At 39.4% G+C, this 25,267-nt stretch overlaps 1 protein-coding gene across 1 annotated transcript in view; it reads right to left on the bottom strand.

Annotated features, from left to right (window-relative positions):
* MYRIP (myosin VIIA and Rab interacting protein) overlaps positions 1–24,312 on the bottom strand; it is a 359,094-nt gene extending 334,782 nt beyond the window's left edge. Inside the window, exon 1 of the mRNA XM_075212459.1 lies at positions 23,958–24,312. The gene's annotated coding sequence lies outside the window, so the exon portion shown is untranslated. The remainder of the gene's footprint in view (positions 1–23,957) is intronic.
* Positions 24,313–25,267: the final 955 nt, after the last annotated feature.

The following is a 25,267-nucleotide window of genomic DNA, read 5'->3' as shown; positions in this document are numbered from 1 at the left end:
TCGCTACTACCAATTCATTGACCTCCTGCACTTTCTCCACATGATCCTTTAGAATATAAAACCTCCTACTCCGTGGATGGATCGCTGATCTGTGGACTCGGGTGAGCGCTAGTTCTTTAGTTCCTTTAATATGTAGGTTTAGTTGTATACTGGACATAACCTTAGTTCTTGTTCAACTTAGTGATCCTGGCTGCCGGCCTTCTCCAGCCTTCCTTTGCCATCCCAGTTTTTACTGGAAGGTTCAATATCCATGTTTAGGCCCAGTATATAATTGAAAATGTGGACAATTTTTTATCTACTTGGACTTTTAGGGTTCCTATATTCATATCATCATATGCCAGTGAGCCCCTTGGTGATCAGACATTGTTATATTGAATAAAACTTTGCTTTGCATCTTACCTGGTCTTATGATGTTGCTTTTTTTTTTGTGATTTTCAATGCCACAATAAAAATATTTTGGAAAAAAGACACTTCTTTTATCTGCAGCCCCAGAAGCTATGGTGCAGCTATCTTACCTCTTCTTACCACCCCAAACCACATTGGATATATCCATTAACATGCTTAAATCTCTTTTTTTATGTTATATATTGAAATACACATTACACTGACAACTCAAAACAACAAATTGACATAACTACATTCACCAATATCAATCTGTCTACACAACGTTCTTCAATTGAACATCCTCTAACAATGTCAAGTGTTTAAAAATAAATATTGTACATCAGTTGCTGAAAAAAGTGACTTCACAGTGCTGAGAAATATTTCAAAGATTGAATACACCAATCTTGTTTCCAGTACATGAAGGCAATAAAATCCTAGTTGATGACTTCCCATCTGCAAATGACCATATGCTAATTATAAGATAATTAACAAACCTTAATATTTCATATTTTATTGGACAATAACAACTAACCCAAAACATGCAAATAAGTAATGACACATATTCTTCGAAAAGCTTTTTTTCTTAATTGGTGAAATACAAAATGATTATAAATTATATATTATATACAAATAACTAATTGGCAGAGTAATCAAAGGGTATTTTTACAGACAATGTTATAGAGAACACCTGCCTGTTTTCCCTGAATGTCTGGGAGACTCCCATAAGAATAGGTCACCATCCCAGATCTCACCTGATCTTGGAAAGTGACGGGCCGTGATAATGCTATATGCTGTGAATCCCATCATCTTGGCCCTGCCCTCCCTGCTGCATAATGAAGTGAATCACAGCATTGTGCAGTGGTGGGCAGGGCCATGTTGATGCAAATCATGTCATCACGTCCCACAATTGTTTGTTGGACCTACCTTCTGTAGTTTATAATTATCACCATAGCAAGTAGGAGCTGTGCATTGCTGGTTATATGTTACCAAACACATATGGTGTCAATCTCTTAATCACTATAGGTATTTAAGAAGTTGTGTTGCACTTTTTTGGGGCATATTCAATTGTCCGCGGGATTGCCGAAAATCCAGCGGACCGCGCAGGATTACCGTTATTACGTTAAACCTGCGCGGGAAAAACATTAATACGGTAATTTACTCGCTAGAAATCCAGCGAAAGATTACCGTATTAACGGTAATAGTTTTTCCGCACTCGAACCCGCGGACAATTGAATACCTCCCTTAAAAAGTCTTAAAACTTCAGAAAAAAAACATAGAAACCTACTGACCAGTGTGCTATCTTGCAAATGTAAACGGAAGCAGGGGAAATAAGAGTAGTGAAGTTTCCAGTTTCTGTGCACATAATACCCAAGTGATATAAAACAAAGCTTGCACTTTACAAGAAGTATAAATATTAATACTGACAAACACTGCAAAAGAGTTGAATACAGAAGAGTATTCAGAAATGAATACAACTTTATTTTAAGGCTACCCTCATATAAACTTAAGTAGCCAAATTAGTCACAGTTTTTCGATCGACTCAATTCAGTTCAAGTAGGGACTAAATCTGAGAATTACAGCTGCAGGGGGAATGCAAATTAAGGCATAAATTGTATCAAAGTAGGAATAGGCTAAATTAGCCCAAGGCCTCACAGCAAGCAGGAAACTGGCAGATGAAGTGATTATCTAGTTAATGCCTATGTTTCTAAACAACCAATTTTCTAAATTACTATTAAGAGGAGAGAAAACAGCCAGAGATCTACATCTGGGGCTCTTCACAGCAGGTAGTGGAAAAACATAAACTGGGTTAAAAAGAAGGCAAATATTTCTAGAGACAATAATGGATGCAAATAGGTAATTTTGCAATATGAATTGCTGGAAAATTAAGCAAAATGTTATCTAATATCACATTAAGTTGCTAAGTACATACATTTAGTGCGCAACATCACAGATATAGATGACCATATAGGATATCAAACCAATATGATATAATATTCCCCTTGTTCAAAAGTTACTCACCAACTCATGAAGTAGAATAGCAACAGATACTGCCAAACCTGAAATATCCCACACAGGCCCGGCGCTCCCATTTGGCAAGGTTAGGCACTTGCCTAGGGCGCCGGGCTCTGGAGGGCGCCTGGAGGGCGCCACAGAATACTAAATGACTTTAAAACTGTGCGGCGACCGCTGACCATACCTGTCAGGGCCGCCGCACAGCATTCAGATGGATGGGGAGGGGGGGGAAGAGGCTATTTTGTCACAACCGCCGCCTCTCTGCTCCGTCTCCTCCCCTCCACTTACTAGTGTCAGTGAGTGGAGGGGAGGAGACAGAGCAGAGAGGCGGCGGTGGTGAGACAAGGTAAGGAGAGACGGGGTGAGGGGGGAGGAGGGAGGAGGGCGGCGTTTTTGGCGGGGGGGGGGGCGTTTTTGGCGGGGGGGCGCGATTTTTTAAAAATGCCTAGGGCGCCATGGATCCTAGCACCGGCCCTGATCCCACAGCTATAGAATGTCCCATCTGGCCCAAGGTACTGTAGGATCTGAATTTGCTGGAGATCTGGACCTGCCAGGGGTTTCTTTTTGTGGCTGCAGGTGCCTATGCAGTTCATGCAGTGACACTTATACTTTACAGGGCTTTGTGATGTAAGGTATAAACATTGACATTTACTGTAAGTTATGTGACAAGATTAGCATGTACCTGGTTAGCAAAAAGCTTCTTTATGAACCATTGAAATTGATGCCATCTGTGGAAAAAAAATCTAATTTTAATTGCTACTTGCTGAATAGTTAGCTAAATCCCTCTTATACAACAAACAAACTACAGCTATTTTTTTATTAAGCTACCATTCATGGTACAATTAAGTAATACAAATCTATCACTACAAAAGTGACACAATAAATTTTCTTAGCCCAGATCTATCTAGCAGCCATCTGGTCTGCCAGTAGGTCAGGCCTATACATCGCCCCTTGCCGTCTCGTTAGCTCATCGTGGGCACAAAAAATTATAGCAAATAGCCGAAAGCTCACCACACTGAAATCTATGCTCCCTTATTCCTCATCAGCATTTTTGTCTTTGTCTAAGTCACTTTAATGCGAAATCATGGTTGCTGAGCCATGCTCTTTACTCCACTACCCACATGGTTGTGCCCACTGAGCTCAATGCCATCTTGCTGTCACACAGAAAGTGCAATCGGTGGAGGCTTTGATGTCCACACAGGCACGATTTTGGACCAGTCTGACAGAAATAGTGACTCCTTACAACACTGTCCTGAAGCTAGAACCCCCACGTCTCTGCATCTAAATTTTTTAAAACACTCACTCTTTCCCTAGCAAAAACACAATCTGGAACATATCACTAGAATAATACATGACCATTCAAATCTGTTCTCCAATATCTGTTCTCCTGGACTGACCAGCTAGCCCTTCTGCACGTAAGAAAAATTAGTATCTAAATTTTTTACCTTCCATCTCAGCTCCAGTCTTCTTCCCTTTTGTTTCCCATACTAACACTCCCTCAGTCTTTCCCAATGGACCCTCTTCCTCTAGATTGGAATCTTTTAAAACATTTGATTATTATGTTATTTAGCCATTAGTGAGCTAAGGATTGAAAGGTGTTATTGAGTTTACTGTGCACTTCTTATTCTCTATATTGCTTTCAGTGCAAGTTAATCTGTTCTTCCCTTCCTTCTACCCCAATTTTTCTCTTTTGTACCCCCAGAATGCGACTCAATGGCACACTAACAGTACACAAGCAAAAGGCAACTTTACATAATAGTAGCAGTGTGTGCAACACCATCTCGAAACATTTAAGAATAGTACAATGGACATAAAATACATACAAACATTCATGGTTAGCACAATCCAGTTTTAACGAAAAGGGGTGTCCAGCAAGCTAAACATCTAATTCCAATCTCTTGACACCCCCATCTCGCCGATCTCCCTACACAAATTCCTTGGTGCAACTTGTATTCTAGAATCTCTGGATCTATAGGAAAAAGCTGATTCTAATTTGGTTGCACATAAAATTACTCCTTTATATCCTGATTTTGCTCTTCAGTTAACAGATTTACAGTAGGTGTCCTATTTCCAAGGAACGGAGAACTCTGCTATTTCAAAACAGTATTTGTTGTACCTGAAATTTCTGACTAAAACAATTAAGTAAAAAAAAATATGATGGTTGATATCCAAGATAAGGGCAGTATACAAGATATGGCCCTTTCTCACCAATGAAGCCATCAAAACTTTTATTCACTCAGTTGTAAAATCTCTCTTTGATTGCTGTAACCACCTTCTCTCTGGCCTACCTGACTCTCACCTTGTCCTCTTCAGTCTATACTCAATGCTGCTGCCTGCCTTATTTTTCTCTGCCACTGCTCTATCTCTGCTGTCCCCTTCCACCAGTGCCTACATTGGCTCCCCATGGGCTACAGAATTAAATGTAAACTTCTCACCCTCATCTTCAAAGATCTCAATCAACCCCCCCCCCCTACATCTCCAACCCCATCTCTACCTACACTCCTTGCTGCCCCCTCCGATCTACCAATAACCACCACCTCACTACTTCATTGATTACCTCTTCTCACTCCCACCTCCAGTACTTTGCTGCTCTCCAGCTGTGGAAAATTTCCCATGCCCTATCAGGTTAGCCTCTACTCTCAAAGGCTTTAAGCGTGCCTTTAAGGGCTAGATTTACTAAGCTGCGGGTTTGAAAAAGTGGGGATGTTGCCTATAGCAACCAATCAGATTCTAGCTTTCATTTATTTAGTACCTTCTACAAAATGACAGCTAGAATCTGATTGGTTGCTATAGGCAACATCCCCACTTTCTCAAACACGCAGCTTAGTAAATCTAGCCCTAAGTCTCATTTCTTTATTCAAGCCTATCAGCTTTCCATAAAGATGACAAGGAGTAGCAGCAGCCAGCAGATTCACATGTAAGAATCTACTAGCTGCTTTTCAATTATGTCAGTGCCTGGCAGTCTATGTGGTGGCGCAGCAAGAGCATTAAAATCACTCGATGAGTGACATTATGTGTTTTAGACACCACTAATCCTAATGGTAGCTCCGGCTGTGGTTGTTTATTGTTTAAAGGATAAAACAAGGTGTTACAGGGTTAAACCAGAAATGTTTCTGATGATGTATCGTAATTGGAAATTTGTTGCACTTAGTAAGACATAGTATCCCCGCATTGTGCATACAAGATTACCTTGCAAGATTTTAGATCATTTAACTAAGACCACATTGACAGCTATGGTGAACTTGAGAAGAATTGCAACATTCTTTTAGCAGTTTAAAAGTTTCATCAATTACCTTCCAATGAAAGGCCTGCAAGAAAGCACTGTAGAGGTCAATCAGAGCACAGTACTTGAGGCTGTGCATACACAAATGAGAATAGTTATCTCTCCAGGGTTGTTCTTAGTATATCAGAGATGGTTTTGCTTGATATTTGGTGAAATGTGTGAATAATTACAGTCTTCTAAAATAACTTTTTAATGATTGTACGCACTATTTTTTATTATTATTCAGAACAATCACTGCATGTTACAGTATATGACAGAACAATATTCTTCATAACCTGAAATGATATTGAGTGGGAGGGAAAAGACAGAAGTAGGAATTGGGTAAATTAGGGTGGGGAAATTTAAGGACCACAGTTTTAACTTTATAAGAGTCATCTACAGTAAGATATCTAACTGGGTTTGAAGGAGTGGAGATTGAGACTTTAGGGGGGATTCTCCCATTTAGCAAATAGGAGGCAGCAAAGATCAGGCATTATCCAATACTTACATTTGGATGACTTTTGCAGCATCATTGCATAATTAATGCACACTTTATATTTAAAATCACATTTATAGGCACAGAAATACCAGTATTATAAAAGCATTTAAAGTACAAATCTGAAGCATGAAATAAAGACAATCTTGATGCCTACATTTTCGCAGCTTTGTAAATGACCCTCAGTGCCTAGAGTGGGTATGTGTCAAGGAAGTGCTTTTAGAAAGTAAAAATTTGAGATGTAACTGTTTTTGTTATTTTGGTTTGAAAAATTCAATAAAAATCTTTTGTGTTAAAAATAGTAGCATTAGTGCAGACATACATCAGTCGGGTATACTTATGCCTCACAATAGCGTAGAGATGTTACTTGACAGTATTAGTATTAAATGCTAAAGTTGCATTATCTTATTTGCACACAATATAATAATGCTATGAAGTGTCACATACACAAGAATGAATATTATTTTATTTCGTTATCAGTAAATGGAAAAGTTGCATTTTTCATATAAAATTCAATTAAATACAAATACCTCAACATCTGTTATTTAGCCCTTTAAATACAATTGGAATTTTACTGCAGTAGTCCAAATGGAAATGTCAATTAATGCCAATAGATGGCTGAAACTTGATATAATATAGCCACAACACTAACGATTTAACTACTTTCAGCCGAGGGTCAATACATAATTAGCCAATCAAAATGGCTAGATAGTGCAGATGATAGTCATGATCATCATCACGCCATTTCACCAGCCCCCCATTACACACAAGAGATTACACTTACTCAAAGATATATTTGCATATGCATTCATGACTTATTGTGATGCAATTATGTGAAAACACCCTCCCTGTACTCTACTTATCCTCCGCTTCACTCTACCACTCCAGGTGTTATGGTACCAAAGGTAACAATATGCAAAAATCTATATACACACATATGTGTACACATTTTTGGTGTGCATGCACGGTACAGAAATCTCGTCTATCTTAAGCAAAAAAAATTGAGCTACCAAATGTCTCCTCAACAGACATCGATAACAAGGCTAATGCCACAGTCAATTTAGTTAAAGACAAGAGCAATTTGTAAATTTAATTTACTATATTTTAGATACAGTGCTCCAAATCACCCTAACCCCTTAGCAATTAGGATAACAGATCTCATAGCTGTATTAAAATTAACCTGCTTAGATTCTACACTGATTGACTAGGGCTGTGTGATGTTGTGGAGGTGGGCCGTCAGTGGGATAACCAATCGCAATCACGGATATTGAGGCTCCCGACTGGTCCTCCTGCTTACCCCCACCCCCACCACTTGTGCAGCCATTATGAAGTGGAGAATGAAAATGTTCACAACTTTAGAGGGTAAATGCATTAGGCTGCGATTTTTTGGGGTGATTTGAAGTTCAAAATCGTCATATGTATTAAGTTACAATTTTTAGTCTGATCTTTAAAATAGCTGTTTATCTCTCGCGATTTGCGGCAATTTCAAACTCACCCGTGTTTAGCTCAAAATCACCATTTTCAAACCAAAACTCATTTCTGATTGGTTGCAAGTTTTACATGCAAGACTCGCAGGATTTTGACCTCACTAACATTATAAAAAGCAAGCTACTTTCTTATTTGAGTTGAAAGGGGTTTAAGGAACATAGAGAGAGCCTGACAGTGTAGGAGAGAAATTAGTTTTTGTTCAGGAGTGTGGGAAGTGAGGTTTGTGTATTTTGTTCATTATTATTTTGTTTAACTGTCCTTGTTTGTCGTATTGTCTGTGTTTTTATTAATATTTTTTTTTTTTGGTGAGCTTTTTTTTCCCTGTTTACTGTTTTTCCCGTCCTTGGTTTGTGAGTGTATTTGTTTGTTGCTTTGTATTTCCCCTGTGTTTTATTTATAAATATATGGTTTTTTTGTTTGTCTTTCCCCTATGTGTTCTTTGTCTGTCAGCATGGTGAGAGGAAGGAGAGGTGAGGAGGCTAGGGAGAGTGGGGAAGAGGAAACAGAGGAGGAAGGAGGTGTGAAGGAGCAGGAGGAAGAGACAGGCCCTTCTACGGGCAAAACTAATTTCGGGCGCAATGTGCAGTTTAGTTTTGCAGAGAATTGTGCCTGTTTATGACCGCATTTTGTGCTGTCTAGCTGCCATGACCTCTTTTGCCAGAGAAAAACAGTTGTAGTCACAATTTTTGTACACACTTCCTCTGCCCAAAAGCAGACACCACCACCGCCAGCAGCACCACCATTAACGACATTCACTACCCAGGAGGAGGATGACTCCTTAGACATACTTGCCAACTTTTCCTCGTTGGCTTCAGGGAGATCCCAGGGGAGGTGGGCGTGCGGGGGCGGGGCTTGACAAATCGCATCATTATGATTAAGATGATGCGATATTTGCGTCATTAAGCCCCACCACTGATCTACTGCAGGGGCGATAACCAGGAGGTTGCCTTGCTCTCCCAGGAGGTCTCCCAGAAATGCGGGAGTCTCCCGGACATTCCGGGAGAGATGGCAACTATGCGTTAAAGAAAAGCAGCTAATGAATCTCTAGAGATTGAAGTGTCTTTTACATTTCTGTCTCCATTACTGAAGTCATGTTGTCTTACCTGTCAGTCTTTGATTAAATCTTGGTTTCCATGAAAATGGTCACATCCCTAAGCATCAATACATGGACATAGGACACAATTTGTGAACTATGTCACCATGCCACAGATGGCGAAGCCAACCCTGTCTTGTACTGGCTCAGCATCAGGGAGAATGCCAGACTCTTCAGGGAGTGAGGGAGATCACCCCTATTTCAGGGAGTCTCCCTGACATTCAGGGAGAGTTGGTAAGTATGTCCTTAGATGGTACATCCACCTATACTGTGTTGGGGAGGTTAAAATGGAAGTTAAAATGCTATGAATGATTTGCCTGTAATGACAAGCACCTGTAACTGCTATTGTACAGATATTGGTTATTAATGTTTTGTTTTTATTTTCAAAAGAACATCACAAAAACACAAACCCAGTGTTACAATTAGAGACTCCGAGGATACAGATGCACCAGCAGCTGGAATTAGCTCACCTGGTACGTTACTGTATACTGCCGGTGTAAGGGGTATACTTTGGTTTAGTGCCAAATGATGCAGCACACAGCACCTCAACACCATATCAGTCACCTTAACTGGGACATAGTGAAGCACACCGCCAGATGTATCAAGGCACATGAATGTGGACTTCTAAAGGCTAAAGGTATGTCCTATCACCAATCTATGACAGAGGTGTCATAAACCATGATGGACACCCATATCCAGAATCACTTACAATTAAACATAAATACATGTAGATGATTGCAACACCACATAAAAACACCAAACACAAAAAAAAACATTATCCTCACTATCACTTTATGAGGTAACACTCAGGGCCTGATTCAGAGTGAGACGTACGCCTGTTGTGTATAGTATCTTGCATTTTTGCGCATGCCCAGAAAAAATAATATAACATTTTTTTTTTAGGTTTTTTTCTTTGCTGTCGGTGACTTCGGCCGGCTAGTGGATGCCCAATTGCCACCCCTGATCCTCCCAGGTCTGCATAGCCACATTGACTTTTTGCACTTACGATTTCCTATGACGGAAGAGGCGTGACGATGGGAGGGAAGGGTTGTTCTAAGTAGAGCTACGTACACTAAGGATGTATTCTTGCAAGTGTGTACTGATTCATATTGGGAAATCATGGCAGAAAAATTTGTTTTATTTGCATGTGGTCATGGGCTGGTGTAAGCAGTGGATGATGAAGATGATCAACTGAACTAGCGAACCACATGTAAATAGATGTTTGCAAATGATTTCCAGACACTTACTGATACTTTAGTGGTCATGCGCCATAGATTTTTTGAGCGTGTTTTAGCAAATAAAATGTTTCACTTTGTTTTGGAATGCAAGTTATTACTGCTTGATTAGATAGGTTATTCAAGATTAAATAATGCTTCATAGCATTTACGTTTGCACCATATTAATAAATGTTGATTAGATAGTTGCAAGTGGAACGTAAATGTTTGAGGGGTGGGTCTGTAGTAGAGCGGATGAATATGCTACTCATTAAGATTCGTGACATCTCCAACTCTGACTACGGGCAGAAATACGAGGTATGTCTATTAAATAACACGACTGATTAAATAACTCACCTTTATTTATTGGTATTACAAATGTAATGTTTGTCCCTTTCAATATACTCCCCATTTGCACTAATACATCGCTGTAGTCTTGTTTTCCACTGGTGCAAGGCATGGAACAAATCAATTTCTGTCACTTGTTTCAACATATCTGCCATTTTCATCTTTACAGCATCAACTGACTCAAAATGTGTCCCTTTAAGCACTGATTTAACTTTTGGTAAAAGATAAAAATCGCAAGGTGCTAAATCGGGCAAATATGGAGGATGTTCAAGTGTAGTAATGTGTTTGTCGGTCAAAAACTGCTTCACAGAAAATGCTGTGTGAGCAGGCGCATTGTCCTGGTGAAGAAATAAACCATTTTTACACAGTTGCGACCGTTTCTTTCTGACTCTTTCTCTCAGCTTTCTCAAAACTTCCTTATAATAATGCTGATTAACTGTTGTGCCTTCTGGAACCCATTCTTCCAAAATTACACCCTTGATATTGAAAAAAACATGAGCATTGCTTTGAATTTTGACTTGATTTGACAAGTGTTTTCCAGTGCATTGACTGTCTTTTGGTTTCAGGATCGTACTGGAAGATCCAGGTCTCTTCACAAGTGATTACTTTATGAAACAGATCTGGATCTATATCAAGTTGCTGCAGAATGTCAATACAACATTCCTTGCGACGATTTTTTTGCTCTGGTGTGAGAATCCTTGGGACCAAACTTTCGTCATGTTAAGATCTTCACGCAAAATTTTCCATACAGTGTCTTTGTCAATGTTCACTGATTCAGCTATCATTCGAACACTAAGTTGGCGGTCTTTTCGAACAATCTGACTGATTTTTTCTACATTTTCTTCGGTTCTTGAAGTGCAAGGCCGTCCAGGGCGTTCATCTTTGACATTCTCACGCCCCTCGCTAAATATTTTGTTCCATTCAAACACACGCGCACGAGACAAGCAGTCATTCCCATAGGCCTTAGTAAGCATTTGAAAACATTCTGTTGGTGTTTTGTGCAATTTTACTAAAAATTTCAAATTGACAAGTTGTTCCATTTTAAACTTAGCATTTTTTCGGCACTCTACAGAAAACACAACCAAACTAAATGGCGACTCACAATCAACTGTACGTCATAGAGTGTTGCAACCTGTCATGCAGGTTCAGACAGGTTCAAGGTTACTATGCAGTTATAACCGGTTTTGACTGCTTTGTTTACTAGGTGAAATCACAGTCTCGTTATTTAATAGACATACCTTGTATGCTTTTTTTGCAAGCATCTTTGTCAGTTTTGCTTTTTTTTTGCACTCCATTCTGAATCAGGCTCTTGGTGAACAAAGATATGACATTTTCACCTAACAGCAGCATATTTTTTACTTTTCTGGCTTCAGGACTTTCAGGATAACAGATTTTAGGATAAGCCAAGACAAACCTTTATAGCAAATAGTAAGAGTATAATGTTAACATGCAAAATTATGATTGCCAGTTTGGGGCAAATTACTTTCCTTTTTTTTCTCATAAAATTAACAATTCAAGGAAACAGATTGAAAATAGGGCTTAAAATAGGAATCAATGATCCCTGTGTCAAACATCACGGTAATGTCACGCAAACAATTAAAATGCTGGCTTTTAAATTAAATGAATTGCAACTCGTAAGTAGAATTTATAGTAGTGTTTATATACTCTACAATCACTAGTTCTGAGTATTTCTGTGAGTCAGTGGTGATTAAGCTGGAGTTAAAAATGTTTGTTCATCCTTTGGGGGAGCAATTACGAAAACTGCTATAACCCATACATAGCAAGCACAGATGTTTACATCCATTTTTGAAACTGTACTAGGAAAATAATTATAGAGATAGTTCTGAAAACAGGAACACAAGAGAAGGTGCAGTAACCTGTATCAGCTAGATATTTGTTTTCAATTTCAAAATTGCAGAGGAATCCGATGGACTGCTATGGGTTTCAGAGCCATTTTTATAAGCCAGTTTCCATAAATGTCCTTTAAGGATTTAAAACAAAGGGGACAAAACGTGAATTAAAAAAAATAGTGCATACAGCACTAGTATACAGCCTAATGAAGACTACACAGAGTAAATAGGTAGCCTACATTTACTAAACATTAAAATGGGAGTAGTGGAATAATTAAATGCTGAACATGGTGAATTTAAGTCAGCTTTGATGAATATGTAAAATATCCCACAAACGAAGTCTACAATGACTAAATGCGTAGGAAAAGGAGTGCTGTTTCCGGGATGATTTTCCTTACAGCTGATGTAGTTCTTGGCTGCCCTCTTCTATACTTCAAAAGTGGTGTGGACTTTTAGTGAGAGCCAAGAGCCCTCAATGGATCATTAGGAGTGGAGTACCTCTACCACCATGCATGTGTCATTTTTAATGTACATGTTTTTAATCTGTTTTCTGACTGTACATTTCTTATTTAAAATACTACACTATTATCGTTCTATATTCTATACCATTCTATTTCAGAGGTTTAGTACTTTTGTGATTTTTTTTATTGCTACATCACTGATGTACCATCTATGTACACCAGATTAACCTGATGTGGTTAGCTATGTGAAGCCATGATACAAAAAAGACAAGCATTCAAACTAAAAAATGCTAGTTTACAGACAGGATTTGTGGACAGACATGTCTAATTAAAATCTTTCTTAACTCAAAGTAAAATGCAAATCCTATGATGAATTGATCAAGTTTTATCTTGTGACTGAAAATCTCTCTTAATCCTATTATGTTAATTTACAAAAGAGATTTACTGTGCTCTTAAAAACCTCATGACATATTTTCACATGGAATGCAACTGCCCAAGTTGACCCAAACAACGTATTACAAATCTTATAGCAGACAATTGTAAAACAGTTGTGTGCACTCGAGGAAGTGCTGTACATAAAATGTGAGTAGAGTAGTAGTGTTTATCTTATTTTCTGTACTCTAACAGGTAATGCTTTCACACAAAAATGGCAATTTTAATCAGGTCTTGCTACTTCCACATGACATCTCCACTTGGTTTTCTCATCATTGTTGAAAACCCTATGCTTTACATTGTAACATATTTGCCTAGCTTTCAGACCTCTCCTCCTGGAGGTTCCTAAGGAGAAGTCCAAAGAGCAAGTGCGGAGGCATGACAATGCGATTTGGGTCACCACAACCTCACCCCTTGCTGCGCAGTCATGTGGTTGCCTCATCTCGCAGTGGAGAGTGGGGCCATAATGATGTGTATTGTGTTATTAGTACCCTCCCAGCAAGGCCTGAAGACCAAGGTCCCACTCCACAATCTTTAGAAGATCGAGAAAGATCAGTGAGGGTGGCCGACTCTCCCAGGAGACATGAAGAATTCTTTGTAATTTGGTAGTGTCTGGGTGAGTAAGCAGGTATGTTTTATAATGGAGATAGGGTAAAAGGTTCCAGTGGAAAGAATTAGTGTAAAAGTTATTTGGGTACAAAGTTTGTAAAAGGGGCTTGCACTGAATTAGAACTCAAATTACAACTTGCATGAATAGCCAATAGCTGTATATACTTTTCATTTTTGGATACAAATGCTAAACTTTGAAAAGCATAAGGTGGTTAATGTCTGTTGATAGGTTTTCGCATCACTGTACATGGAACATTTAACATTTAATGCCAAACTATATCTAAAGGAACTTACAATCTAATTCTGGTAGCTTTAATTAATTTTGCCAACAGTGGAAATACTCTCTGCTTATTATTATTATTATTATGCTTTATTTCTAGGGCATGTGAGGTCCACAGCACGTACAGAGGGCGAACAACAAGACAGTATATGGTATAACAGTACAATACAGTAAACAAAAAACACTACAACATTCAATACAGCTACTGGGGTGCAAGGGGTATATTCAGAGCAAGCTGAAACCTATGCCCATTAGTGTTGGTGCAACTAACAGGTTTAGAGCCACTGAAGACATTTTGATTTAGAGTTCAGAAAGGGTGTGCCCCCTCCCAACTGTAAACTTGTCTGCACCTTTCAAAATAGACCCTCTCCCTCCCTCCTGAAGCTCAACATGGAATGCAGAAAATTGGATTTACTCAGAACTTTAAAGGAGGGTTTTTGAGAGTAAGTGATTTGCCCACTGTCACACAAAGCTAATAACATGGGGCCTGATTCATTAAGCATCTTAACTTGAGAAACTTCTTATTTCAGTCTCCTGGACAAAACTATGTTACAATGCAAGGGGTGCAAATTAGCATTCTGTTTCGCACATAAGTTAAATACTTACTGTTTTTTCATGTAGCACACAAATACTTGATAGCTTATTTGTACACTGAAATTTAAAGTTGATATTTGTGTGCTACATGAAAAAACAGTCAGTATTTAACTTATGTGCAAAACAGAATGCTAAATTGCACCCCTTGCATTGTAACATGGTTCTGTCCAGGAGACTGAAATAAGAAGCTTCTCAAGTTAAGATGCTTAATGAATCAGGCCCATGGACTGTGGAATATCTCTTAGCATCCAATTATACATTAATATTGTAAATATTCATTAATATTGTACTGTACTTGGCAATCCTTTTTAATGCGAACACCATATATAAATCAATAAAGTGTCAACTTTACAACACCACACTTGTGCAGCCCAAAATACACATACCAGAGCTATATTCTAAGAGCAATGTTTGATTTACCGTGTAATCGGCAGCTGCATAAGATAAAAAGTCAAACTAACAATGGAGACCATTTGGGTCTACGCAGAATGAATTAATGAAATAATACTTCAAATATTATATGAAGCACACAGACTACTAACTCCTGGTTAATGAAGTCATTCAGAGGACCAGGGCCGCGATCAGTGGGGTATGGCCGTTAAAGATGTAAGGGGTCTGAATAGACAAGGGGGCCTGAAATGTCCAGGCCCCTTAGTCTGACTGACCGGTCCCATTTGCCACCGCTATTCAATGGCTCCCTGGCACTGAAAGCCTGGAAGCACACAGTGCGGTGATGTCATCACTGTGTGCCGTGCTCCCAGCCTGTCAGTGATTGTGAACCTCCACATCGCTTCAAGAGGGTAAGATGATGGGATGGGGGAAGAGTGGAACATTTAATGTGACTCGGGAAGGGGGGGATTTACTGCGATTGAAGGGGCAGAGAAGAACATTTACTATAATTGGGTAGAGGGGAGAAAAGAACATTTACTGTGATTGGGCAGAGGGGAACATTTACTGTGATGGGATGGGGATGGGAGAGGGGAACATTTACTGTGATGGGGGGAGGGGAACATTTACTGTGATGGGGCAGAGGGGAACATTTACTGTTAGGGGAGAGGGGAACATTTACTGTGATGGGGGGAGGGGAACATTTACTGTTAGGGGGGAGGGGAACATTTACTGTGATGGGATGGGGGGACAAGAGAGGGGAACATTTGCTGTGATGGGATGGGGGGACAGGAGAGGGGAACATTTACTGTGATGGGGCAGAGAGGAACATTTACTGTGATTGGGTGGAGGGGAACATTTACTGTGATGGGATGGGGCGGAAGGGAACATTTACTGTGATTGGGGGGGGCATTTACTGTGATTGGGGGAGGGGAACATTTACTGTGATGGGGCAGAGGGAAACATTTACTGTGATGGGATGGGGGGAGGGGAGTGGAGAACATTTACTGTGATGGGATGGGGGGAGGGGAGTGGAGAACATTTACTGTGATGGGGAGGAGAACATTGACTGTGATTGGGGTGGAGGGGAACATGTACTGTGATGGGGAGGGGAACATTTACTGTGATGGGGGAGGGGAACTTTTACTGTGATGGGGAGGGGAACATTTACTGTGATGAGGGGAGAGGAGAATATTTACTGTAATGGGATAGGGGGAATATTTACTGTGATGGAGCGGAGAGAGGAATATTTACTGGGATGAGGAAGGGGCAGAACATTTACTGTGGTGAGGGAGGGAACTGAGCATATACTGTGGTGAGGGGGGAAACAGAGCTTTTACTGTGATGAGGAAGGCATTTACTGTGAAGAGGAAGTGGGGGGAGGCATGCGCTGTGATGAGGGAGAGGGGAAATGTACAGTGAAGATAGAGGGCGGGCGCATGTATGGCGAAGAGAGAGGAGGCATGCATGGTGAGGGGGGCAGGGGTGCTGGCAGGTAAATTAGTATTGGGCCCCATAGTTTCTGATGGCAGCCCTGCAGAGGACACATGCAATATTTAAATTAAAAACAAAATAGAGACCAATAAGCAAAGACCTGACAGGGCATAGTCTAGTCACATTAGAGTAATACAGTGCCTATCGGAAATCATCATACCCTGTCAACACTGTTACCTTTTGTCCCATTATACCGCTGAAATTGAAACACATTACACATTTTCTAACTGTTTATATGCATAATAACCCTCAACAATTAGTATAATTTAATTACTAAAATACCTGGCTAGGATAAGTGATCATACCTTTAGATTAACCATTATTAACTTGTTCAAGTACAACAAATGACCTTCCAAATCACACAAAGGGCTATGGCTGGGTACATACTACAGGATTTTCAGCCAATTATCAGCCAATTACCCGATAAACTACTGTCCAGTATTGCATTAGTATGTACACTGCAACGATGAGCGATTATCGTTCCAAAGCTCATTGTATCATTTCAATTGATTTTTAAACCGGACTAAAAATGTTGTTCAATGATGGAACAATGTTGTTACAATTCTGCAGTGTGCATGCACTTATGATCAGGATCTCCACACAAAAAAAATCCCAGCTTAATTGGCTAAAACCGGACATCAATTGTAGTAGTTTTGATATTTTCAGAATAAAACCAGCTTTTTCTTGAGGGTTCCACTACTATTTTTACCATGGTTGGAAAGGTGTTTTCAAAAGGGCCCCAGGATAAAGTTGTGAAAAGGCACAGGAGAGTTAAAAGCATTATTAGGAAGTGGAAAGAGTATGGTACAACCAACACCTTGCCTAGATCAGACCTTCCCTCCTAACTGGAAGACAGAGCCAGGAGAACATTGATAAGGGAAGCTACCAAGACGCTAATGGCAATTTTGAAGGACTTACAAATCTCTATGGCTCAGATTAGTCACTCCTTGCATGTAACAACTATCCCACAATCTTTACAGAAAGCTGTCCTGTATGACAGGGTCAGGGCCGCCATAAGGAGGGTACAGGGGGTACCCGTGTACCGGGCCTGGGCTCACCAGGGAGCCCGGCGGTACACTCTAACCAGGGGGCCCGCTATCTTCAGCCTGGCTGTCACTGTGACAGCCAGACTGAAGACAGCAGCAAAGACGCTTCAGCAGTGGAACGCATCCACCAACAGGAAGTTCCAAGTGCTGGACTTCCTGTTGGTGGAACACATATGCGTTCCACTGCGGGAGTTAAGGTCTGAAGTATCTCTCTCCCTCCCTCTCCCCTAATACCAATACTATATATATATATATATATATATATATATATATATATATATATATATATATACATATACACACACACACACATACATATAATCACTTTTTTTTTACATAAAATATATATTATATATAATATATATATATATATATATATATATATATATATATATATATATATTAGGGCCCCCCCTTAACTTACCTTTCAATTGCCTAAGTCTAACCCCCTTAATGGAAGAGAGGACTAGGGAGGGAACTGAATCGTGACCACAAAAGGTAATTTTTTTTTTATATACAGGATTTTTTTTTCCATTGCCTTGGGCCCCCTTTACCCCTGGGCCCCCAAGCACCTGCCCATTGTGCCCAGTCGGAAAGATGGCCCTGGTTCATGGGGGGGGGGGGTCATCGGGCGGGGTCATTGGGGGTGTGGGTCATCGGGGGGGGGGGCCCTGCCTGCTTCATTGTACTGGGCCCCATGACTTCTGATGGCGGCCCTGGTCAGGGTGTCAAGAAAGAAGTCTCTTCTGAAAATGTGTCTCATTTGCACTTTGCAAGAAAACACTTGGAAGATTTTGATGTCATGTGGCAAAAGAATGTAGCGTCAGATGAGACTAAGATAGAACTTTCTGGACTGAACTCCAAGTGAAATGTTTGGTGCAAACAAAACACAGCACACTACCAAAAACACACCATACCTACTGAGAAGTAGCTTCTGGCAACATTATGTTGACTGGGCGAATGGTCAGAATTGAATGAAAGATGGATACTGCCAAGTAAACCCAAATTCTTCAGAAAAACTCGTGGCCCTCTGCTAAACAGTTGAAGATGGGTAGGTGGTTCACCTTCCAGCATAACATCAACACTAAAAATACCACTAAGAAAACAACGCACAGGCTTAAAGATAAGAAGGTGACTGTCCTTGACCAGGCCAAGTCTGAGCCCTGAACTAAATCCGAGAACATTTGACTGAACTTGAACAATTCTACAAGATAGAATTGGCAAATATTCCCCAATCTAGGTGCACAAAGCTGATTGAGACATATCCAAACAAACTGATGACTGTAATTACAGCAAAAGGTTTCTCTACAAAGCAAAAGGATTCTCTGTTAAAATAGGGGGCTTATCACTTTTCTAACCATGTTAGTCTGCTTTCTAATTTTTTATTCATTTTCAGAAGTGTTTTTCATAAGTTGAAAGTTGTAAGGCAAAATTTGTAAATAAAGCTGGAAAAAGATTGATTTAATTTATTTCCATTTCCATGTTGTAATGTGACCAAATGTAATGATTTTGATAGGGTATGATGATATTCTACAAACACTGTATGTCATAATATTCTAGTGCAGTAACTTATTTTGCAAATACTTTTTAACAGCAGAACGTCATCAGCAAAATCTGCTGCACACATTTTGGCATGATTGGTAATATCGGACAATAGAAACATTTACACATGATGTTTAGTTTCTATTTAGTTCAGTTTCTATTGCTTCTGTGTATTGTTTCAGACTCCTAATTGTGTGTTGTTATAAACCTTATTTTACATTTATATACTTTTTGGAAAAACTGGGTATTAATTAATAGCAAATATAGGGTCACCTATTTATAACATACTTACCCACTCTCCCCGAATGTCTAGGAGACTCCTGAACTCCTGGGAGACCAGGAAAGTCTCCCACATCCTGCCCATCGGGTGTCAAAAGGGAATCGCATAATTTTGGCCCCGTCTCTACTACAAAATGACGCTTATGTCGCTGGTATGGTCCAAAATGATGCGTTTGACCCTACTCTCCTCATTACAGGTGCAGCCCTGTCTTTATAATACTGTCCCGATTGTATCAGATGCAAATTAAAAATCTAAAAATTTGATCTGTTGAGCTCCTGTGATATCAGTGACCCCTCCCTCTCTGTGTATGAATCTACCAAATCACACAAAACATCCTCATTTTCTAGCACTAAAACCCAGCTCTCTGTAATAGAGGAAGCCAATATATCACATTGTGTTTATTAAGGAAACATGGTGACATAATTATACTCTCATGAGGGCTTCCACCAAACATGAGCCATTGCCGTAGAGGTGCTTGTGGACTATGGCTCTGGTCCCTCACAAAATACAAAAGTTAGTAAGTTAAAAAAAAAAAAAAAAGTACAGATTGTAAAAATAGTTCCCCCTGTTGCCCACCAAAATTATGTTATGCATTATACTTAACACATGAATGTCACACAGAATGCATGTGCTCTCAAACCTACAAAAGGCACCATAGCACCAATTTCTTTCCATCCAATTTAGGTTCTATGCACACTTATTCCAACACCAAGGATGTGTGGTGTCGCCATATGCCATCTAGCAAAAAGAAAAACAAAAAATGTTTACCTTTCTTTCTGGGCCCTATAACTATGTCTGGCCTATTATAAAGTAGACATATTTGGTATCTCTATACCTTGGACAACTAACCATAACTTGTGGGTACGTTTCAAAGGATGCTCCAAAAATTGACTCTGAGAAGAATTATGGAAAAATATATTTTGTGATCCAATTTTGATAATTTTCCCCTTATAAATATAAAGACCGTCCAATAAAATATATGCATTCCAATATATAATAAGATGTTGGGCTTGGAGTAGTATTTTAAAATCTACTTTATCTGGTTAAGGTAGGCTCTAATTGCTGGAATAGACAGCAAGGAGAAACATAGTCACCAGTTACTCTGGTTTACTATTGAACTATACTGTGTAGAGGGTGGTAAGAGGGTAACCTCAGGAGATTAAGAGGGTGGTTGAGGAATATTATAAGCTTACCTGAAGAGGTGGGTTTTCAGAGAATGCTTGGAGGTTTGAAAATACAGATTGGTATGATATACCCCTTACTGTAAATTATAAGGCTGACAGAAGTTACAGAGAAGTTTGATGACTGTGTAAAAAAAAGTTTTTCCTTCCCTTCATGACCATAACATTTGTTATATTTTGGTCATGCGTCTTTTCCAAAGAGAATATCTTTTACATTCAGTTTCCACCAATGTCTTTATAATAACACTTGTGAATATGTATCATAAAATTAATTCCACCATTCTTTGAGTGTTTTTTTTATATTATTCTTATTTCCTTATGTTGTTTTGCAGTACCTTAATTATTTTTCTTAACAATCCACCCTTTAAACTCAGTCAGTAACATAAAACTGTTCCACTCTCTATTTAAGGCTTTACATTTCATTTTCTTTCTTTTTTAACACTCTTTAATTTAAAAAGTTTAAGGCCTTATACTTATTGATGTTTGAACACACAGGTTTAAACGTCAGTGATACTGCATTTCAATGAAGGAAGCTCTTGACATGAGTGCCTGTGTTTGCATTTGGGGTGGTCGATAGAAGACACGGCGGTTAATGCATTTGTTAATGCATTGAATGTACAAATTGAACAGATAACCTAAAAAAAAAAATGCATCGCACCACAACACAATCGTTTTAACGCCAATATGAATGTTTGGTGCCATTACCAACAATTTCCATGTTATGTACTAGCATAAAAAATATTTTTAATTTTAGAAACATTTTTAATATTTTGATGCCAGTGGGTATCATGCTTAACTTTCTATTTAATGGTGTGTTATTTAATACACTGATCACTATGTAATTAACAAGCAATATGCATTTCAGCATATTTTTTTAGAGACTATACTCCTTGTTCTTAGACACAAATATAATAAAAAAAACTTCAAACATCTTCTATTTTCTTTCATTTTCGTGCTGACATTTGCTTCCTTCCTCTTCTCAGTTATTTGCTAAAACTGTCTTGTTGTAGTCTCTCCAGTTTCCTCTCTTTCCTTTTATAATTGTTTTATTTACTTTTTCTGCTTATTTATTCTAATACTCTTTGTTGTGTCACATAGTTTTCTCATGTGTCATACGCCTATAAGACTTTTTCCTTCCTCTTCTGTTTTGCCAGGTTCTCCAATCCCATTAATGGACAGCTGTGACCTAATTGCTGCTCCTTACCCGCCTGCCCTGCCTGTCACTTACTGACCCACCCTTTCCTTGATGTCACTGGTGCCGCTTCCAATTGAAACTCAGCTGTCAGGGAGGGTGGTCTTAAAAGCTGTGATCACAACCTGGGCACTTCTTTGTCCAGCAAAAAAAATGCATGACCAAAATATAACAAGTGTTAATCATGAGGGGAAGTAAAAACTTTTTTACACAGTCATCAATCTTCTCCGAAACTTCTGTCAGCCTTATAATTTACAGTAATGTGTATATCATACCAGGGGGTATATTGAAGCTTCCAAGCATTCTCTGAAAACCCACCTCTTAAGGGAAGCTTATAATATTCCTCAACCACCTTCTTAATCTCCCTAGGTTACCCTATTACCATCCTCTACACAGTTAACACAAGACAATAATCCTGTGACCAACATTGCTGAGTGACTGGATCATATAGCCCACTTACTTTTTACCTTTGCATTCTAGCTGGACCAATACACAATATGTAGCACTCCCTCTGATGTATCAAACTCCCATTGTCAAATAGATTGTAAGCTTGATAACAGGGCCTTCTTACCTCTCTGTCTGTATATATTACTCAGTATTGTTTTATTACTATGTTTGTTCCCAATTGCATAGGGCCACGGAAATTTCTGGTGCTATATAAATAATTGTTGATGATGACGACCATCATCATGCCATATACCAAAATCACTTACAACGAAAAGTACATTATCCTAGGGGCGGAACTACCAATGGTGTAGTCCGCACAGAGCACCGGGGTGGAGTTGTGGATGGGATAACCATGCAAGAGAAATAGGAGGGCTCCGGCCCAATGAACCCTAGTTTAGATCCATACCAGTATTATACCATTACTACAATGATAAAATAAAATGCTGGAAAGGCAACATTGGCATTTCTATAACTTCATGATAAGCTTATTTTTCACGTGTAGCAAATGTGACGCAATGATGCGACACCACTGCTTACAGAGGAGTCATTGGTCTGTTTATATGAAGGTAAGAGAAATGCAATGTAGATGAGGGAAACAGTAAGAAAGAAAAGTGGGAGGAGGGAGGAAAGGGGCCCAAAATGTTTTATTACACCTGGGCCTTCATTATGTAGATCTGCCACTGCATTATGCCATGTTTATAACACCTAAATATGTTTGAGATCAGCCAGAAGTCACTTTTTAATGTAAGTATAATTTTAAGAATACTGTATATATTACACAAATTGTAAATACCATCATCAAATATTTATATAGTGCCACTAATTCCGCAATGCTGTACAGAGAAGTCACTCACATCAGTCCCTGCCCCATTGGAGCTTACAGTCTAAATTCCCTAACATACACAGACAGACACACACACACACACAGACTAAGGTCAATTTGATAGCAGCCAATTAACCTACTAGTATGTTTTTGGACTGTGGGAGGAAAACGAAGCACCCGGGGGAACCCCACGCAAACACGGGGAGAACAAACTCCACTCAGATAAGGTCATGGCAAGGAATCAAACTCATAACTCCAGTGCTGTGAGGCAGAAGTGCTAACCACTAAACCACCGTGCTGCCCATACCATGAGGCAAAATCTGGGAAACTATATATCAATAATCTACCTATCAATCCATCTGTCATTCTTTATATTTATATCCTTAACTGTTTGTTCATGTCTGGTTCATACGTACATTCATTTGTGTCTATTGTACTGATTCCATCTAATCAATATTGGTTGCTCTGTAAGGACTGATATGAGTAAACTAACAATACTATCGCTTTCATTTTCTGCCTCAAAACCTTAGCCTGTTTTAGGACAGAAAAATTATGTTATATCATTTAAATACACATTTATTATATTCCCTATTAATCTATCTCATAATCAATATGTTTCTGTCCTACATGGATACATTTGATACTCAAGTGCATCAAAATATTGTTTGGTTATTAAAAAGATGAGAAATGCAAAAAATGCTTCCAAAATGAAGATGACTTAAAAACTAGATTACTCAATGACAAGAATGAAACGCTCTAATAAATAGAAATATACCTAAATGCAATTAAATATTTTTTGTAGAATGAGCTCACATAAAATATAAAAAAACAATCAAAAACAGAGAAGCAAAAAAAACCACCGTAATTTCCTGTTATATGCCACTCATGTCCTTGTGCTCTTCCCACCGCAACTCCACTGGGAATATTCACCCGGATTATATTCCTCCGGGAATAGAGGTACGATGCTTGCTACCGTTAGTGACCCCCCCTTCCCTCACCCACACCCACATGCAGACATTAAGGGACGTGGCAAAATGGTACCTGTGTGCCAGTTTAAGTCAGTAGATCCTTGGATCAGCGAGGAGAGGGTGGAATCTGCTGTATAAGATTCCTAAGCTTTGATAGGGATGAAGTGTCACTAAGGACTGTCTCCCGTGACTGCAGCTGCTTGGATGGTAGGTTGCAGTACACTCGTGCAGGCTTGGCTGCTGGTAGACAGCAAGCGCTCTAATAGATAACAGCAGCTCAGCAACCTTCCTTTAGCGGGCAGCTTGAGTGTGTGCGCACTGCGCCGCTCCCAGGGATCCCCAGACTGAAGGGTGCTCCGGGACTGGGTCACCGTTCTGAGGAAAAGCCGGTCACAGCAATGCCCGACTACTGGAGGTCACTTGGGTGCCAGTTCCCGGCCAATCACAAGGACAGAGGGCTGGTATCAGAAAAAGAAGAGGGGCTGTGCCAGACGTTTAGTGCCTACTCCTGTGGAGGGTGAGACATGCTTACTGTACTGTCTCCATGTGATGAAGCACAGTGCACAATCACAGCTTATACAGTACAGTTAATGCTTTCACATGGAAATTCACACAATTCAAAATATGCTCTTGTATATTGCTATAGGTCATGTTTTGTGCTGAAACGTTATACACACAGGAATAAAGTATGATTGAAATATATTGTTTCTCTTGAATAAATGTATCCTGTGTGTACCCAATTATTCCTATTGATGATTACTTTTCTGTTTCACTTACAGTATGTCCCAATGATGTGTTCTTTATGGATACAACAACAGACTATCAAAAGTGACTGAAAGGCTAGTTACACACTTGCATTTCATTTGGAACCCCATATAAATGGGATTCGTCTGTGCATTTGTGTCGGGCACCTTCATATGTGTTTGACAGATGCATCATAGAGCTTTTCTCATTTCTGTCATTTCAATTGACCATTAAATCCAATGGGGTTCCCAGGATGTAAAAATCCCATTGAAATTAGTTTGAGAAGCTTAGCTCATAAATATATATATATTCCCTTTTTAAAGCGCCCTGGCATGCTGTCAATCAACCACTGGGCCACTTACTGACTATTCTTGCCTAATCAATGCTTGGAGTTTGTCAAAATTTGTGGATTTTTGTTTGTCCACCTTCCTCTTGAGGATTGGCCACAAGTTCTCAATGGGATTAAGGTCTGGGGAGTTTCCTGGCCATGGACCTAAAATTTCGATGTTTTGATCAACGAGCTACATAGTTATTACTTTTGCCTTATGGCAAGGTGCTCCATCATGCTGGAAAAGGCATTGTTTGTCACCATACTGTTCTTGGATGGTTGGGAGAAGCTGCTCTTGGAGGATGTTTTGG

This window comes from Mixophyes fleayi, chromosome 5 (assembly GCF_038048845.1).
Source record: "Mixophyes fleayi isolate aMixFle1 chromosome 5, aMixFle1.hap1, whole genome shotgun sequence".
NCBI lineage: Eukaryota > Metazoa > Chordata > Amphibia > Anura > Limnodynastidae > Mixophyes > Mixophyes fleayi.
This window is presented reverse-complemented; position numbering and strand designations above follow the sequence as displayed.